This window comes from Brachycentrus maculatus, unplaced genomic scaffold (assembly GCF_059751285.1).
Source record: "Brachycentrus maculatus isolate JH-2025_06_01 unplaced genomic scaffold, ASM5975128v1 h1tg000169l, whole genome shotgun sequence".
In the NCBI taxonomy this organism is placed as follows: domain Eukaryota; kingdom Metazoa; phylum Arthropoda; class Insecta; order Trichoptera; family Brachycentridae; genus Brachycentrus; species Brachycentrus maculatus.
In genome coordinates, this window is record NW_028280922.1 from 133,033 (window position 1) to 153,053 (window position 20,021).

At 34.3% G+C, this 20,021-nt stretch overlaps 1 protein-coding gene and 1 long non-coding RNA gene across 4 annotated transcripts in view; both read left to right on the top strand.

The window, feature by feature from the left end:
• Positions 1–20,021, top strand: part of LOC148308326 (uncharacterized) — a 64,404-nt gene that overhangs the window by 3,886 nt on the left and 40,497 nt on the right. For 2 of the 3 annotated variants that reach the window (XM_088261882.1, XM_088261881.1), the window contains exon 1: positions 10,956–11,147. The exons of the other annotated variant lie outside the window; for it this stretch is intronic. The gene's annotated coding sequence lies outside the window, so the exon portion shown is untranslated. Of the gene's footprint in view, positions 1–10,955; positions 11,148–20,021 lie in introns of those variants that run through there. 3 annotated transcript variants of the gene reach the window in all.
• On the top strand, positions 294–2,644 carry LOC148308327 (uncharacterized). Its single transcript, XR_015837687.1, has 2 exons — positions 294–380; positions 2,287–2,644. It is a non-coding gene; the product is annotated as an uncharacterized LOC148308327 (long non-coding RNA).

Consider the following 20,021-nt stretch of genomic DNA (forward strand, 5'->3'; position numbering starts at 1 on the left):
CTTACACAGTCTATTTTACTATCTTAATTTTTCCCAATTCTCTGGGACATTATTTTATTTCATCACGTAGTCAGAGCAAGGTATTCGTAGACAGTGTCAGAGTCAATATTATCTTTATTTAGGTATATAATATATTATAGAATGTATTATAATAACTCATTAACAAAGCATTAATTTTCCCCGTATTTTCGGGAACTGCCGGGATCTCGTATCCCGGGATAGTACTCCCTATCCTCGAGTACGTATCTAGTATCCAGTGCTTTCTGTAACTAATTATTAATCAGTCAGACCGGAGATTCGACACTTAGTAGTAGTTCGATTTGCTTACGAAAAAAATACGAAAATCAAGTTTCCGCGTGTTGATAACGAGAAAAGTTTCGGTACTTACGTTTCCATTTTTTATATCGAAAGCCCACACGTGGTCACCCATACATGATATAGCATGTTTGCCAAAAACAAAAATGTGCATAATTTGTTTTCAATCGAGTGACAAATGTGTTTTTCGTGGTAAAAAATAAAAGTTCATTTGAAAAGAGGCTTATTCATATTAAATAACGTACCTTTTTAATGCGTCAACGCAGGTTTTTGTGTTATATTGTATATTGGAACAACTGTGAAATTACTTAAGTAATATAATCCATTTAGTTTGTGTTTTCAAAGTATAAATGCTCGTGCTTTTTGTATTTTGTTTTACACTGATAAATAGTAATTTAGAGAGATCGTAAAACGATACTTTTACTGTAGGTACATTTTTTCTTACGTATAATGAGTGAAAAATAATATATATATAAAAACTTGCTAATGTACGTATATGCTTAAGCCGTATATAAATAATTTGCTGGTATTAGAAACATTCAAAGAACAGCTATAATTCTTTCACAAAATACATATCGCTCACTCCTTTCAAGAACGTCATAAATCAAAAAACTTGATTTTTCAGGAGAACGTTTTTAAAGTTTAAAAAGAAATCACAATGTATTAAAAATAAACATCAAGCCACTTATTGATTTTTTTTCTGTGCAACAGATCTTTTTAGGTAAAACCTGAAGGTTTTTTCTCCATTTGAAAAATATTTAGTATATTTAAAAAAATCATTAAACAATACCTTTTCTTCAAAATGCAAAAACAACATTTTCTGCCCTGTAGCGGGTAAATATTAAGTTTAAAATATGCCACTTTTGCTGGTATATAGTACATTTTCTGGGCATTCCGAAAACATGCACAACTCAAAATTCACGATTTTTGATTTATGACGTTCTTGAAAGGAGTGAGCGATATGTTATATCGCCCAAAATAAAGTAATATCTCGTTATCAAATACAGGAGATTCAAAACTGCACAATATCTAGAGTCGTATTGAATTAAAACAATGATAACAATTTCATATCCAAAATAAAGTTTTTTTTTAAATAATAAATTAATAAATTATGCACACCTTTGTTTTTACGGCTAAGTCACATTTCAAAATACTTTAATGTTTTTTTTGGTCTGAAAACACGCATTAGGTGAAAGTGTTTTGCTCATTCGTTCTTTTTTCGTGATTTTGTTTTTAGTTTATATTTTTAGAAGAAATACTTAATGTTGTAGATGTGAATATTACAATACGTGTCCTTAAGACCAGATAATTTATTCAAATATAAGTTTATAAGAAGAAAAAAAATCGTCTTCCAAATAATTAGTAAGAAAATACAATATTTAAATTATTAAATTACGTGTAATTTTTATTAAAACTTTGAAACGAATGAAGTCAAATGTGAGTAATAACAAAAAAATCAGAAGATGGCATGGTATAATATACACATATACAAATAATACTTATTTCTACATAATATATAATGTACCTATAGCATGCTGTGGGCGCAGTGCAACAAGGGGATTAAATTTACGTTGAATATTTGCAACAAGGTCACATATACTTGTGTATATGTCTATCATATGTGTACACATTTGTGCATGTACGAAAATAATCTTAAAATGTATCTAATTGCGTATGCATATATAATATATAAACGTGCGCAATTAGAAACATTTTAACGTTATTATTTATTTTGATTGTTGCCGCAATCCCGCTAATCGGATGTTATTGAAATCTGCGGACGCCTGAAGTGTAAAAGAATAAAAGCAAAATAAAAATAATAAAAGTCAAAATAAAAGCTTAATGAATATAATGTTTGAACATTCGTCAATTCTGCCTGGAATTTATAATTCTATTTTCATTATTAAGTCTATTTTCAAATCAAAGTTTTAAGTTTTCTTGAGATATCATTTTTTGAAAATCCAAATATAGATTTAATATGAAGGTAGGCTGATTAAAGTACGTTAAAAATGCATCGGTACTTGTTGTGCGGCCTGAACTTGCGTCTCGAGGTGCCTCCGCGGGCGCCGTCGCCCCCCTGCGCGGTGGTGCCGCACGTGGGCCCCCCGCCGCCGGCGCTGCGCCCCGCGCCCCTGCCCCGCGACCAGCCGCTGCTGGAGCTGCTCTGGGAGCTGAACCGCCTCCTGCACCTGTGCGTGCTGGCCCGGGGCCTCTCCAAGTGCCTAACTTGGGAATGCTGATCAATTCCCTACTGCGAAATCAAACGAAAATCGTAGAAATATAAGTCTTCCACACCCCCTACATCACATGTATTGGACAGACTTGTTCACTTTAAGAAATCAAAGGTAATCACGTTTAATACAATACTTTGGCATGATTTTTTTTGTAAGTAACATTTATATTATATGTAGGTATATTATTTGTCCTTCACCGTCACCTAATGGTGGAAACATCAACTATACCCATGGTCATTACCCTCAAAACTAATAATATAATGAACGCATAGACGTATGTATGTATATTAACAAAAAAAATGGTATCCTGTATGTTTTTAGTATTGGGGGAAATTTATAACACAAAATAGCTCCTTTGCTCGTGTGGAACGGAAGACCAGTTGATATTCTTCAACAATCTGGCTTCTCTTGGTGATTTCTCTTTTTTACCTCTTCACAAAAGCTAACGCGAAGGTTTTTTTGTAAATACGTGCGACTAATCATAACACTAAAAATAAAAACGAGGAATCAAATCTCTTGCGTAAAATATAAACTTTAAAGTCACGTTATAAACAAAGTCAAGACGATGCAACTCCCGCCTTTAAAAGGTTGAATGTTTATTTCAGCTGTTTGGCTATAAATATGAAAAGATCTAGAATCGCGCGACAATTGACTTATTTAAATATAGATAGGAATTCGTAACTCGAAATTTGGCAGTTGGAAACAGATTAAGCAGTTTGATCTCTTTCACAGTTTCAGAAGATATTAATCCGCCCTGGTTGGTAATAATGACATTCTCACACTTCTGAGAAATATAATTACTTTGGAGAATAATAGCCGTCTCAGAAAGAGCAATGTCCCCCGTGACGTCACTTCCCCTCCAATAATAACTCGGTTAAATTATCAACTGACCTCTCCAATATTCCGATGCATATAACAGGCTTAACTATTGATTTTGAACGTACCTTAATTCTTTCATACGTGTCCTCGTGCTGTCATTTCATAGTTAGCTGTCTAGCAGAGCATTCTGTCGTATTTGTCCATAGTTAGATGATACCTATTGTTATTTGTGATTCTTTTTCATATATTGTTTGATGACTGTCAATTTTCGAAGATTCGGTATAAAAAATGATATTTTTTCATCGAATATTAGTAACACTACACAGTAACACTTGTCTACTCTTTGTGATAATTTTCATGATAATTTTTTTTTATTTCGTAAACATAATTATGTTACAATTGTATACTTTCGCAAATCTCTCGCAACCAGTGTAAAACAAAATCTGGTTAGTATATGAGCCAATTAGTCGCACTTATCCTCTTTTAAAGACACATTTTTAAAAAAAATGAAAGAGTATGTTTCAAACGCGAAACAAAACTATTATTTGAAATTTTGGTTCAGTTTTCACGAGTTTTTGTATCCTTGTCCTCTGATATAAAATTATTTTAAAATGAAGATACGAATTGAAGATATGCTGGAAGTTTTAGATAGTAAATACATGTGTAAACCAAATTGTTTTTAGTATTATTACAAAATCGTTTATTTATTGTTTTGTTATTCTTTTCGATTAATTGCACATTTCTAATTCTCCATCTCGGATGTCTCGATAGAAGAATTTGGTCGCGTCGCACGTATTGCATGACAACAGGCGCAATAGCAATTTTGCAAGAAAAGTCATCTAAATTTAGCTACTATTATAATATTTAGTTCGCAAATTGTATTAATCGAAGTGCTATTCATTTTATAGATAGAGCTACTATCGATTATTTATATTGCCACTAAGGAGTACTTGTGGGAAGCCTTAGGATTAAATTTGGATGTGGCAACGTTTACAAAATCGTCCATATTATCCATTATATTGGGGTTGTCATCAGCCATGTCAATCAAAGAAAACTTAAAATCAGCACCCTGTAATTCTTTTTAGAGTTTCCAGTCAATGTAAGTCATAAATATTTTTATCTCCTCGATTTAGACCTGAAAACCGTTTGTAAAAAAATAGACTGGGAAGTATGGTAAAAATTACAGTGAATAAAAAATCATACATCAATTAAATGCAAGCCTCAATGTGTTATCTTTTTTTACTCGCACAATATCTAACAATGTCCGCCTCCGTAGTGTAATGGTCAGCACGCTCGGCTACGTTCTGGAGGTCCCGGGTTCGATTCCCAAGGGGGGTAAAATAAATATAAGTGATTTTTTCACTGTAATATTTATTCAATATTACCCTGGACTGGTACCTGAAGCGGAAGGCTGATCACCTTTCCTTCATGTGTAAACGATCAAGATAACACTGCGTTTATATGACGCAGTGCCCTATGCATCATTGGGTGCGCATAAGGGTTTTATTTTATTTATCTAACAATGAGGAGTTCTGATTTTAGAATTTGGGATGATTAAAATATCAATATTACTCAACACAAATAGTAGGAATACACTTAAAACATGTAAGTAGGTACATGGATTAAGGAACAGAAAAATTATAAATGTTTAATCTGTTACATCTTTATATTTTAAAAAAAAATAGACAAATTACTTTTAAAAACGTTTTTTTATGTATTTACTTGATAACAACGTGTTCAGCAGTTTATTTCATATCTCATCGACTGGCATTTCAACCCAGTTGAGAAAATGTATAGTAAACTGAATGGTAATCTGATATCAATAATATGAATAGATGGCACGTTATATAAAATATGTCGTAACACTGGAGAAGTATTTATAATTTCGCCACCTCATGTTCAGTACATATTCCACTTTCCCGAGTAAAGGAAGATGACTGCTCCAGACGAGAGAATAATAACATACTCGTATATATCCGGGAATATTCTTGAGTCTCCCGCTCTAAATAACCTGATTCTAGAAACACTTCTCTCGAGTTTCTCGAATTATAATACATATAACTTCATGTTTCTCGAGTTAGTCTAAACATGTTGTCATAATATCAGTAATATATTTTTTTTAATAACGCGAATTTGAATGGTTTTGACTTCCAGGGAAATGATGGCGTCACGCCCAGCATCAATACACGTAATAATTTGTATTTTTGATGCTTTCTTGAAATCCATCGCCACCATTTTATTTATTTTTTAATCTTATCGACATAGTATATTCTTGATCGTTAAATCTAATGTTTCATTGTTAAATTTGTTGATTAATAAATCTTACAGCGAAAAATCAAAGAAACAATGTCACTAGTCATATGATTGTATGAACAATAGTTATGAATAATGAATAAATAAATAGATTTATTTTTACCCTCTGGGAATATAAAATCCAATTGATGAATTTAAACATAAATATAATTCGTACAAAAAACTAATACTATATACCTAATACCTATATAACAGATCATCGGATTTTTAGATTTGCTCATAAAAATATGTAACGATATAGAAGGTCTTGCAAAAGTTAACTCAATTGGAGATGTTACTTGAAAATGGTCAGTAAAAAAAAATTAATGACCACACAAGCTTGCTTTCTTTTATACTGCCGGATGCGCCTGCGACACATGGTAGAGATTTAGTCGCATACAGAAAGTGCATAATGAATGCAATGCAACGGTGCGTCTAGGTGTACACGTACACGGTATGCGAAATACTTAGATATTATATATCTATGCATCTGCAGAATCATATTTCTAAGGCATCAATTTTATTTCTTTCTTTGGGTTTTAAGCGCCCACTTATTTCGTACTAAAATTGTGAAAATGAAACCTTTACAAAGAACATTTTTATTGCTTTTAGATATTCCTGGAATATTCCATATCTCTTGAAGCTTGGACATCGCACTTTTGATAATCCCTAATTGATATTCGCTTATATAGTTGTTTTCCAATCTCATTGAAATTATTTCATCAGAATTATTTCATTTCAGCCACCTTTATCCTCAAGGCCTTTCGCCGATATCCTTTCTTAATAAACATAGTATGTTTTGTGTTTTTATGTATTTTTCGTATAAATAGTAATTCCGCGCCTATCTACCGATAGCTGACTGAAGTTTACGAGTTCTGTAATATTATTTTCCACCAACCACGAAAACTTCTCCACTAAATTATCGATAATCTCCTGCTTGTTCGTGTTCTTCGTCTATCTTCTTTCGAAAATTCGTGACTTGGCTACATTTATTTGAAATCCTAAAAATATTTCACAGGGAAATAAGTTATAAGTTTTTATTTCATAAAAATGGAGTATTATTTTACAAAATTATCTAAGCATGTACAACAAGAAACATTTATTACAATATTTCCTTTAGTTTTTTTTTTAAGAATTATATTTTTATTAAGATAATTGTTTTATTTAAATTATTTTTTATGTCTTCAGTAGAAACATTACGCTGTGAATTTTGAACCCATTTCAAATTTGCAGCATTTTTTTCTAGTGCTTTTTAAATGTTTTGCTTCTTTTATTAAAATCTATTATCATCACATAAATCTATTTGTCAATCGAACAATATTAAACCCGACATTTGTTTGATTGATAGTTCAAATTTGCGATCACAAGTATTCATGAGAATGTAATGTTTTAAAAACGTCGATATTTTCTAACCTAATTTTAAGCGTTATCTTGCAGATATCTGAGAGGTACAAAAGACAACCAATCTAGATATGGACTTCTTTTAAATTTATTTTCTCTGAATGCAAATTAAATGTAAATATAATTCATTTTCCCGCTTACATCATAGAGATCTCATTAGCTAAAAGCACGCGTGAATCTATCGTTTAACCGCGGAATACTAAAGTTGTTTGTAGTCTTCTTAGGTTATTTTTAATCCTTGTAAATAGCAACATTATATTTATTATAATCCGAATTTTAAGTTCTTTGCTGGGTAAACGTTACATATTGCTAATAAGCATAGCGTATAGTTTTTACTATTATCATTTTGCCCTTGGTAGTGGATATCGCAGTTCAGCCGTGTCGTGCAAGTTCTCAATTGAAACCAATAATTATAATATGCGGGTGCTGTTATAACGAGCGGCTTTTTAGTGTACCTACAAGCTCTAGGTACCTGCCTAGTAAGCACAAACTGGGTAACTATAACGGAAGTTTTTTATTCATATTTTCATGTTTTTTGGATTCCAATGCTGGAAAGCTTTATACAAATTACTGCACACTATATTCATGTTTGCAACATCCATCCATACAAGTACCTACTAAGTCTAATACTTAGCAATGTGACATAAACTATCGTTTACTATTGAATGCTATACACATGTATATATAAATATACATACTTATTTGGACAAGAATTTACCTTTCGTGTATTTACATATTGTAATCATATTTTTACCCTTCGAAATTTAAGTTTGCCAAGGGATTTTCAATAAAGGACTTAGTTGGAAAGTATAGAAGTACAGTAATTACACTTGCATGTTGTGTCGAAGCTGCATAATTCGATTGTGTTTTTTTTTTGTGATAGACACAACATTGTAGGATTTTGCCCTAAATTACTTGACAGCAGACACGCAGTCTGGACTCGGTAGTCTGTAGTGGGTAGCGGGTGGTGGTAGCAGGGTGACGTTGCGTCAGGATATAGTGAGGTAGGGAGTGGGTGGCACTACTTTTAATAAAAGCTACGAATATCACGCGCCTAGAAACATTAAAGATCGTCTGATTTTATCATGGTCTCCCTGGATTATTATCTACGAAATATCATTCTTTTCTTCATATTTTAATGGGAATTTTTTTTGAAACTCCAAAATTAATTTTGTTCAAAGGCACAGACGGGATAAAGTACCGACTTATTTTTTATGTTTTAATTTCTTTTTATGTTAAAAATTTTTATATGCTGTAACTACAATGTTAAGAATATCTTAAACCATAATGGCCAAGTGTGACATACTAAAGAAAGGTATTTAATAATTATGTTATATTGAAAGCAGGAAAAGTTTTAACAGCGACTTGAAAAGGAGTATCTTCGGCAAATAGGAAAATAAGAAAAAAAGGTTCGTTTTCTCGATTGAGGAGTGGGGAGGTTTCTCCCTCCCAGTCAATTTCCCCACACTTACACACTTATCACTCACACAACAGACGTATTTGTGAGTTCACATTTTTTATCTTACGGTCCGCTTATGTGAAAATAGCTCGGGTGACCCAGTCCAAATAGTAATGGTAGAAATTGAGATTCGATTAAAAGTTTTGCCTTCTGCTCGAGAAAAAAATCAGCAGAATTAGAAGATTTTTTAAACATTGAAAATACACACACTTAGCAGAAAATGGGGTTTCTGTATAATTTTCATGCTTCGAAAATGATCGGTCATTAAAAATCAATCCCGTTCAGAACGTTCAATCGGTATAATGAGATAGCATTTTACTAAAAGGTTCTATTATATATTTAGAACGATTATTAATAAAAAAATCATTACAATCTTTGAAGGCAAGGGCGATTTACGATTAAGTTATCACCGCGTCGATTCGATGCGGTGCCCTATGCACCATTTAGGTGCGAATAGGGGCCATATTTTCATTAATTTTATTGCACGTAGTTTATCTTTTCATGTGGTTAGTACATATTCATTGAACATTGATACGGTTTGGTATTTAAAGAATTTCGCGAAGATCATTTGCTAGATAATAAAAATATAAGTCGGTGAGTTTTATCTGACTCGTCGAGGTGAGGGCTAAAGTGATTAGCGATTAGTGATTATGCACATCCAATTAGAGCTCGTACAGAACACAGAGCTGACTACATACTAAGGGTAGGTAGGTATGTGCGCGGTGGAGTGGCTGTAGGAACTAACACTCACCCCTTCAACTTGAAATGCTTATTCAATAATGGCTTCGCAATATAACATACGTGTCATCAGTAAGCAAATCCTTTTGTTGGAAAATCAATAGTAATAATGACTACTATAATTACCTCGGGTCACGTGTCTCAACATGCACAATGGTACCTACTACCCACCGGCTGCAGGCCAAAGGCAATGTTCAAGGGCTGTTTATAAGGAACGCCAACACGTTAATGTCATTTAATTGAAGACAAGATTCTCTGCTACTGTTAAATATATTTAATACTTAATTACTTAAATTTGTGTCTTGCAGATAACTTAAATTTTGTTTTTAGACTTTTATTTCCGACAACTTTAGCAATTAAGGCATTCAACCGGTAAACTGGTTGTCGATTCATACCGTTAAAATGAAAATATGTTTTTTTTGGAGATAATCACTACCATTTATATGTTCTTTATTTGTGAGATATTGTACTTTTTTATGCCGATATTTAGAGCCACACAATAGAGTTTCAGCCTCCATTGCACGTGTTATCATGAGGGCGGTGTGTTAAAGTATATTATAATTTAGTGAATTTTAATTGTACGAGTATTTTTTATTTTAAAAATATAACCGAGTAAAGAAAACCTGCTTAATATTATTGTGCAACGTATTTTTGTATATATATATGGAAGCGAAACATGGAACTGGCAAAGGAAGGATGAAAGCAGAGTGAATGCTGTTGAAATGCGCTCCCTCAGACGAATGTGTGGAAAATCATTGTATGACAGAATTAAAAACGACGATATAAGAAAGGAATGTAAGGCTGAACGAGGAATAATTGAAAAGATTAGAAAGAGCTCTTTGCGGTGGTATGGACATGTGGAGCGAATGGATAGCGAGAGAATGACTAAGAAAATATATGTGGCGAATGTGAGAGGGAAAACAGAACGTGGACGACCGAAAAAGACTTGGCACGATCAGATCAATCAGAACCTAAAAGCTGGCGGTGTCAAAAGTCTGCGTAATCGGAGGGCATGTATGACTAGATGTATGGATGTGAAGGAGGCTAGGAGTGTATGTCAGGACAGAAGAGTGTGGCGTTCCATCCTCTCTGCCTACCCCTGCGGGGAAACGGCGTGATGGTAGTAGTAGTAGTAGTAGTTAAAGTTTAGAGTTTGTTACTTTGGTGATTATGTAACGCGTAATACATATTTTTTTCTAGATTTCATTCTCAAACTTATCAAAAAACCTTTCAATTTAATATTAAGAATAGTTTTTTTAAATCATGGTAAAAATTAAAGCAAAATTTGTAGTCAATACAGATCGGCGAGTAGGTACTTAATTTATGTGCCATAAAATATATCTCCCAAATGTTTAATAAAATTACACAAATAGTATTTTAAAATTCTATAAATTAATTTATATTTTGAAGGGATACCTACGTTAATTTATCTAGTGTATTTACTCTATTTGTTGAAAAAGTTCATTTACCCCTGGATTATGTATTCTCCGACCCTCCTGTGATTATCTTTATCCCCTATCCCCTATAATAGGAGCCGACAGGGCGTGGCAAGGAGAGGGGGAGAGGAGAATGGACTGCTGTACTAAACTCACCGAGAAGATATCCCGCGGGAGGGGTATACGGCACTCTGGCGACCATTTAACAAACTAAACATGTTCGGCGCTCTGACGGAATTGTGCACAACTAAACCAGCTGTCAGTTGGTCAAATACTTTTCCCGTGAGTGGTTACATCTCGCGCTGTCGCCGTTCTCATGAGATTCCTATTGTTTTCCGTGAATTAATACATTTTTTCTGAATTAAAAGTGATACATATTAGTTCGTGTTGATACAAATACGCCGCGGATTTATTGTTTTCATTAATTTGTCTGCGATTCGTTTGTAAATAAAGGTAAAATAATGTGTGCGGCCAGCCGGGAGAGATTTCTCTCGGTCTATTTTAGTGCATCATAACTGAACTTCATGATACGTCGTTTATTGTACGACGTTATTTGTGTGTGGATAAATTTAAGAGGAAATGCTGATCAGAGTAGAAACGACAGGCGATGGCGGACTCCCCATTGTAGAGCGAATATAATACAGTAGTTTTGGTACCTCTGTACGAGTATGGAGTATGTACATTGTATTGTTCGTATCCTCCCCTGGACCTACTGTAAATATTTTAATACTTCGCAATTTGGTGTCCATAAAAGACTGGTAGAAGGGTGAGAAATGAAAAGAGTTAAATTTAATAAATAGGTTTGAAAAATTAATAACATACGTAAAAAATATTAAATAATATATTTTTGTAAGGATAATAATAATGTGACCGTTTTATTATAAACTCGTACATATTCCATTATTTTAGATAGATGCTTCTGAACATAAATCAAAATCAGGTACCCCCTCCCATCCGTCCCCTTTTTGAGGATTTTCATCTCATCCTAGTGGAACCATATTCTCAAAACAGAAAATAAATTCCATCACAATATTCATCCACGACTTTTTTGTTTTTTTTTCTAAAAAGACGTGAAAAACTAAAAAAAAACTAAATTTATACCAAAACTTCCCCGCACCCCAGTATTGTCGAAATACTTTTTAATCCTAAAAACCCGACAGGAAAATTTAGAGAGCCCACGACCAAAATGCTTCGGCGGGGGCTCGAAAAAATATGGGAACCTTTTTCTTTTCCTTAACGCTTATCCGGGCCGAAATGGCTCGACCCACTGTCACCTTGGTTGCCAATTGCACGAAGGCAAGGTGTGGAACATACAGATGACATAAGTGAACGAGCTCAAGGTGAAGAACATCACTTTATGAGCGAGTAATGTAAGTTGGAAGGTAATACAAGCAGAATAGCAGCAATGGCTAGAGCACTCGGAGCTGCATACTCATACTCGTACTAGCTTGTGTAACTTGGACCCTGTTAATTTGTATGTGTCGTTTAATTCAACATATAAATTATTTGATGTTTGTCATCTACTGCTCATTATACTTTAGTTAATATATAATTTTAAATTTAATTTTTATCGTCACCGTTTCTTTCTAGTAAAATTTATTTATTTATTTTTATACTAGAGTTTTTTCTTATATTTTACTATCTCAATTAGTTCCAGTAAAATGCAGAACTTTTTCTACTTTTAATTTCCTGTATTACTTCATTAAATGCCTGCACTACGCAAATAAATATTTCTCAATCGTCGCGACCTTACATCAGTACGCAAAAGTACTGTTACAGGTACACACCTTAGTTCTTCCCTAATAGATGACGTAAACAGCGCGTCGATATTATTTATCCATACCATCGAGATCAATCCCTTTCTTCATTGGCCATGCGCCATGCCGCGGTCATCTGCGTCTCAAAGATTCTCCACTTTCATTTTTCTCCATGGGAGAGAAATTTCTAAATATCTCTGTCATTGGCTGCGTGTGCGTGACCATGCTCCGTACGCAATGCGAGTATTTCTTTGTAGGTACGCGTGCAGCCATGATTTCGTCACATCAAAAAACGAACCGCGTAAAGAAAGTGGCCTTAAACAGCAAGTTTATATGTACATATGTGCTATAATCATCACTTATTCGATTATGCAAAAAAATATTAATCCATGAGTATCATAGATTAAAGTTACATTATCAACTCAATCTAATCTTTTGTTTTTATTCTTATTTTTTAAATTGCCTCATGCTAAATTGGAGTATTTTCATCAGGTAGCTGTTAAAATCGTTGGCTCGATACCGTAGTCCTGTGCTGTCCTCGTATGATATTGACAATTGATATCCATTGCTTCCAAATTTTTGTTTGATCAGCATTCGTAATTTGTTTATTAATAATAACTAGTAACTTCCCTTTAGAATATAAAATAATGTTGGAATTTGATGAAAATTAGACTTTCACTACGAGGACCTTTGTTTACCCGTTGTTGGCAGAACAAATTCTAGATCAACAGCAGAGTAAGAAAATTAGTTATCATTGTTCTGATCGGATGGTTACTGCTCTAGTGTAAGTAGTTTAATTAAGGGTCAATTAGAATCTGCCGATGGACTAATTACCAGATTGTATCTAGAGTTCAGTTTAACCTGCCAAGGAGTTAGAACGAGGTTCAATGCACCGTTATTGGTTCACATGTAACATTTAGCAATATTGTGTAACAGTACCCACTATCCATTGTATGCACACTCGCCCTGAGGCTTCCATACTTACTCGAAACTCAAGACTAAGTGTGTATCTACCGCCATTTCCTAGTTTCTCGCTTTCTTTTTTCTTCTTTAATAGTACACAGTAGCTTAAAATGTTCAATTTATTCACGTAATCTCGAGGTATTGCCTAAATTTGTCATAAAAATTATGTCTGCAGATTTTTCTGCTTGTCTTTGAACACTGACTGATTATTTTTGCTTTATGAATTCACATCTCGAGGGACTTGCACGAGCGCCTGTATGAATTCAGATATCCAACTCCTAGCGCCCGGCTAGAAAGGGGAATAGCATTAGTGCCCTCTTTCTCCCCTACTGTTCCTCCACCATTTCCTTTTCCATATCGCAGTAACTCCTTCACTCTGTGCTGCTTCACTTACGCTATCAAATATAAATCTAACATCAAATATCCAACAAACTGGAACTGAGACTGATAATTACCTTACTTTCTAATGTAATAAATGATCGAGTCAACGCTGCATCGAATCTAACTAATAATTTATGTTTATATAAGTAAATATGGTAAGTGGACCATTATAACTCGCAGATGACAGACTGGCCAGTCTTTTAATGCAATATAAAAAGCGCGCAACATAGATCATGAGATTACTTAAACCTTTTACCCTGGGTACATTTCTGCGATACCGCGTGACATTTGTGGAACAATAATATTATCAATATTGATGAGAGTTTGGCAATCACCATGATTTCTTAGCGCAAAATTTAAAATTTAGATTTTCGAACTCTACAATAGCATGTTTTTAGATTGTTATTATTGATTCCATTATTTATGATATTGGCAACATTGATGTTTTTTTCCAATTTCTAACCGAAATTCAATTGGATACTCACGACGAGATGCTCCCACTTAAAACATAAATAAAAAACGTACTTTTTTTACGCGCTGTAAACGCCTACTAATGAGATATTATAGTATATATTTTGCTTATACCGTGTGTTTCCGTAGTTAGAGAGTTACCCACTTCTGTCGCCGTTACGTAATTACAATATTTGGCAAGTCGTCCAATCGAAGAGATGTTTCACCGCGAGTAAGTTCTTGCGGCCCAAGAGTGGCGTGGAGTCGCGAGGTCAGTGGCCGAGAGGCAGCGGTGCCCGCTCCTACCTGCGCGCTACCTGTCCTCTCCCGCTGGCCACCGAGTACCCACTGCGCGCGTACCCGCCACCCACCACCCGCCACCCACACATCAGCTGATTGTGTATCTTTCTCCTGGTGTTGGACTCGAACCAGATAAACCTGGATATACATATTAAGAGATGTCAGAACTGATTCTATCTCGGGAGAGTAGAGAGAGAATCAGTTTTGACATCTTTTAGCAAGACGTACGTTGTTTCCATTCATCTTTGTAATATGCGAAACCACTTATATTAGACTTTTTTTTCAAATAAATTATCTAACGGTCCTCCTAAAGAGAGATTGATTATTGTGCTTGGAGACGAACTTACACCGGTTTAAACTGAGGTTATGTGGATGCCTTTTTATAGAAAAAATAATGTCTAATATTCTTCAACGGCACAGATGAAACAAGATGGAATGTTGGTTTGGTTTCACTGTCGCTAAATACTATGTTTATGTTGTTCCGAATACATTGTCGTTGTTCTAGCAAATTATCTTGAATTAAACGGTATTTAAACATGTTTATAGTAGGTGCCGATTCTAAATATTGACCTTATTGATTTGCATTTTACAATACGTTTCCTTAAAAACATAAGCACTTAACGATAGTATTGTTTTACAAGTACATATGATACAATACTCATGTTATATTATATTTGTTAGAGATTATTTTTTTATTACATCAGATTTAGGACCTAAACTCTCGTCTATGCAACGGTTTCCATCGATCTCCAAATTAGGTTTTTTTGTAACTTTAAACGATACAATGCCTGCCTTTTATTTTCTCTCCCCTCAAAGTTCTTTGTCTTTCTCTTTTCCCTTTTATTTTCTCTTTTATGGTAGTGATAAGGTAAAGTCGTCGTGTCGTAAGATGCATATATCGCTCACTCCTTTCAAGAACGTCATAAATCAAAAATCGTCAATTTTCAGTTGTGCATGTTTTCGGAATGTCCAGAAAATGTACTATATCCCAGCAAAAGAGGCATATTTTTGACTTAATATTTACCCGCTACAGGGCAGAAAATGTTATTTTTGCATTTTGAAGAAAAGGTGTTTTTTAATTATGTTTTAAATATACTAAATATTTTTCAAATGGAAAAAAACCTTCAGGTTATACCTAAAAAGATCTGTTGCACAGTAAAAAGTTCAAGAAGTGACTTGATATTTATTTTTAATACATTGTGTTATGTTTTTAAACTTTAAAAACGTTCTCCTGAAAAATCAAGTTTTTATTTTATTTATGACGTTCTTGAAAGGAGTGAGCGATATGTCCTGACATAAGGTTATATATATATATATATATATATATATATATATATATATATATATATATATATATATATATATATATATATATATATATATATATATATATATACAACATTTTGAGTGTGTCCAAATACTTGTTCACAAAATCTGGATTATCTCCAATTACAGGAGTTATTTTCATATTATTTTTTGACATCTCATCAAAGATGAAGAAGAATATGGAAGTCTGGGCATTTACGGGGCTTACTCAAACCAGCCTATGACGGTCGTAAGCCCCGTAAATGCCCAGACTTCCATATTCTTCTTCATCTTTGATGAGATGTCAAAAAATAATATGAAAATAACTCCTGTAATTGGAGATAATCCAGATTTTGTGAACAAGTATTTGGACACACTCAAAATGTTGTAAATAAATTATCTGGTCAAATTATAAGCTTAATAATAAAAATGAAAATGGTATTTTCTGGCGTTTCTCATGTGTGTGATTATAATCCAGGATTCGGATCTCACATACTAATATAAGAGTTTCTGCTTAATTAAAAGCTTCTTTACATCTCACCAATAGATGTCTCTAGTGAAGTCCTAGTGATTCATGAACAAGGTTTCTAAATTGGTTCATATATATAGAACTTCCAAGAATTTGAGTAGTGTGGTTGTCAATAATGGGTAGAATTGGTGAATGTTACACGTGTGTAAAGTGATCACTCAAACCAGCCTATGACGGTCGTAAGCCCCGTAAATGCCCAGACTTCCATATTCTTCTTCATCTTTGATGAGATGTCAAAAAATAATATATATATATATATATATATATATATATATATATATATATATATATATATATATATATATATATATATATATATATATATATATATATATATATATATATATATATATATATATATATATATATATATATATATATATATATATATATATATATATATATATATATATATATATATATATATATTTTATTATTTTTTATTATTATTATTTTTTTCATTCAACCAATTCGTTTCATCCTTCTCCAAGATTACAACTCCAACACGTTCAGATATAGGTTTTTACTAGCCATACAGTTTAAATTCTCCCCAGGCATTAGATTTTATAGATAATAATATTACGTTGTATGAAAACCAGATAACAAGTCACAATGTCAGTCTGATCTTCATAATTGTGTTTTAGTTCGAATACCTAAACTCTGAACGCCAGTCAAGATTTAGATAATATCTACACTAATCCTCTGTTCCCGTTTTCTCGGAAAAGGCTACTCCGTTGAATGTCCGATCCTTCGCTGAGGACTGATTTAATCTGACCTCCTTCTCGGTGTCTGTTAAGCAAGAAAGTGGTCCGCGGGACGACGCGGAGATCAGCGTCTTGTTCGTACAGTTAGCTGTCTCTACCTCCGCCCTCCATACTCCACACTGCTCGCTCCACTAGGAGTCTGCTATCTGCTATCCGCGGTGCAGCAGCTGCGAATACCCGTTACTCGACACAAAACCGCCGCACAATTTCGGAACATTGTAATTTAACCAAACCTCATTAAGTTGGGAGGTGATGCTTGTTTATAGTTTATTGTTACGAAGAAACCACTGCGTGTTGCATCGTAAACGCGCGATTCCAAATATGTGTACATTATCATGAAGATATAAGAAATAAATTAATGTTTTTTTCAGAACCCATTTTACGAGGAGATTACATTCATAAACGATTCAAATACAAAAAAAAATACAAAATACTGTTAAGATACGTTTATTTTCTTGAGAGATGAAAGAGCTTTAGAGATCGTGAAAAACCCTTTGCCTTGTGTGTACACTACTGAATATATACGTAGCGTAGGACAACCCGTGATGTTTATGGAACAATAATATGAGTTCTTTGTGTGATAAAATATATCACTTGGCAAAAAACAAATATTCTCACGAGAATATAATTTCACAATTAACTTTCAGTGTGAATAATCTTTTTTATTTGATTATTTCCGTAATGTTGTGTCCTTTGAGCAATCCGGATCTATCTCGGTACACTTACGTCCTCGCGACTGTGTGTTTCTAACCTCCGTTTTTTATAAATATTTATATTCTTTACTTTTTTACCGTGTCCGTTGTTTTCTCGTTCCACGGCCTTCCGTCTCACGCGGTTTCTGTTTCCATCAATCATTCACTCGAGCCAACTCATCCTCCGCGCGTCTCGCAAGGTCGCTTTCATAATAGAAAACTCTCTCGATTTACATTTTACGAGGAAAAGTTCGCTCGGAACATGTTTGTTATTGGAGAATGTGAAGCTAAGTACACATCGAGAGCGTATGCGACATACACTGTTGCTGAAAATCGATATTGTCAAACGTAGAAACCACTTTTCTCATACATTGTGTTAGCGCTTTTGTCTTCTCTCGGGATGGGAAGGTATCTCTGCATCGGAATAACAATACCGTATTGTTTTGTGAAATGCGCTTAATTACGCTCGTAATGAATTTATCTTTCGAAAGTTGCTCGAGAACAAACTAGCTGAAAGAATCGTGTATTATTTTTATGATAAATTACCGCGTAATATTAGTTACTCATATAAAATTCGCTAGTCAGTTGTTTGAAATAGCGTTCCATCACAGACTCCCGACATGCCAACTGGTTTTCACAAAGAGCTCAAATATGACTCCATCTGTTGCCAGTGACGCGACGCCTGCCTGGAGGCTGTCGATAGAGCCGACATAACTGTTGTTGCCGGTACCCCGCTGTAGTAATACCCAATTTACAAGTAGAATAGCGAGATATCCTTGCGGCCGAGGACTGAGTACACATATTAACATACTATTAAACATTGCATTATTTGCTGTGCCTGTTCACTATTCGTGCACGGGGCGCGCTGCGTACTGTCTCCATTCTCCAACTCACATGAGTTTATGGGCTTAAAATACAATTTTTATATGTGAAAAACCCAGTTTATTTTGTAGTGCTCTCATTTCTTCTTCTTTTTCTTGAACACCTATTCTCGCTGCTACTTTTATTGAAAATAATTTATTTTTGCAATTTTTGCTCACGTCATTATTCGAGAAATATTTAAGAGCCCTTGTGGTAGTAGTTTTACAAAAATGGCGCTTTGTAAATTACCGATAATTATTATTACAATATTAAGAGCCCTTCATATTATCAGTACCTATCATATACATAATACGAGTTGAGTCGCTTTGATTTCCTAATCTATAAAAGATTTTTTTTAGAAATCATACTTGCATCACGCTACAGATGTTTTTTTTTAGATAAATCGGCTTGTACTGATTTTTGTCATTCTTTCTCTTATTTAGTTTCGCAATCGCGATATATCTCCGAACAGTCTGACCCAATGAACGGCGCACCACCGCTCGCCACCGGCTGTAAGAGACACAAGTCGATATACTTTCCGTAGGTAGATATTTGCATTATGCTAATCGACTTTATTGAACGGAATAAATTATCGGCGGGGTATTCTGTTTTATTATTCGGGTCACAGTTCGTCGCGAACGGATCCGTTAAAGCCCTAAAATTTGGCTGGAAATCGTTAAGAAGCCCGCGATGACAATGCCACAGCCGCAATTACGCGAAAGCGCAATCGCGACCGGTCGGCAGTGACCTATTTTATTGTTTCTGAAACCGTTTTTGGAAACTCGTTTCGACAATCGTAAGTTCTCACAGCCGCGGCGATTTAAGTAAAGTTTTCATAAGTACCGAATTAATTTCGCAATTTTGACGGGACGAATACCTATAGGTAGGATTTAGTTCGGCCACATCGTCAGACAGGCGAGAGTCAGCGAGAGTCGCGGGAAGCGAGTTGGAGTCCGGCCAGCCCGGTGGACCGATATAACTCTACATTCCTCACTCTTCCTCTCGACACCGCATCATCGTTTTATTGCCTTATTCATAATTCGTGTCCCCGCGACACGCCGCCGCCGTGATGACGGTATGCTTCTCGTACCCACTGCACCTATGCCATTATTTACTTGAGATCATTTCCTATTATATCTATCTTATACTGAACTAAAGTAATAATTATCATCGTATGTTATATTATTAACTAAGGCTTTTATTATTATAATTCACCACATCGCTACATCTTCGACTTCGATGTTTACTGTTGGTACGACCCGCAACGTTGCGTAATCCTTGCCTCGACTTATTTTGTGCAAATTTTCCTTTAGTTTTTAAATTAT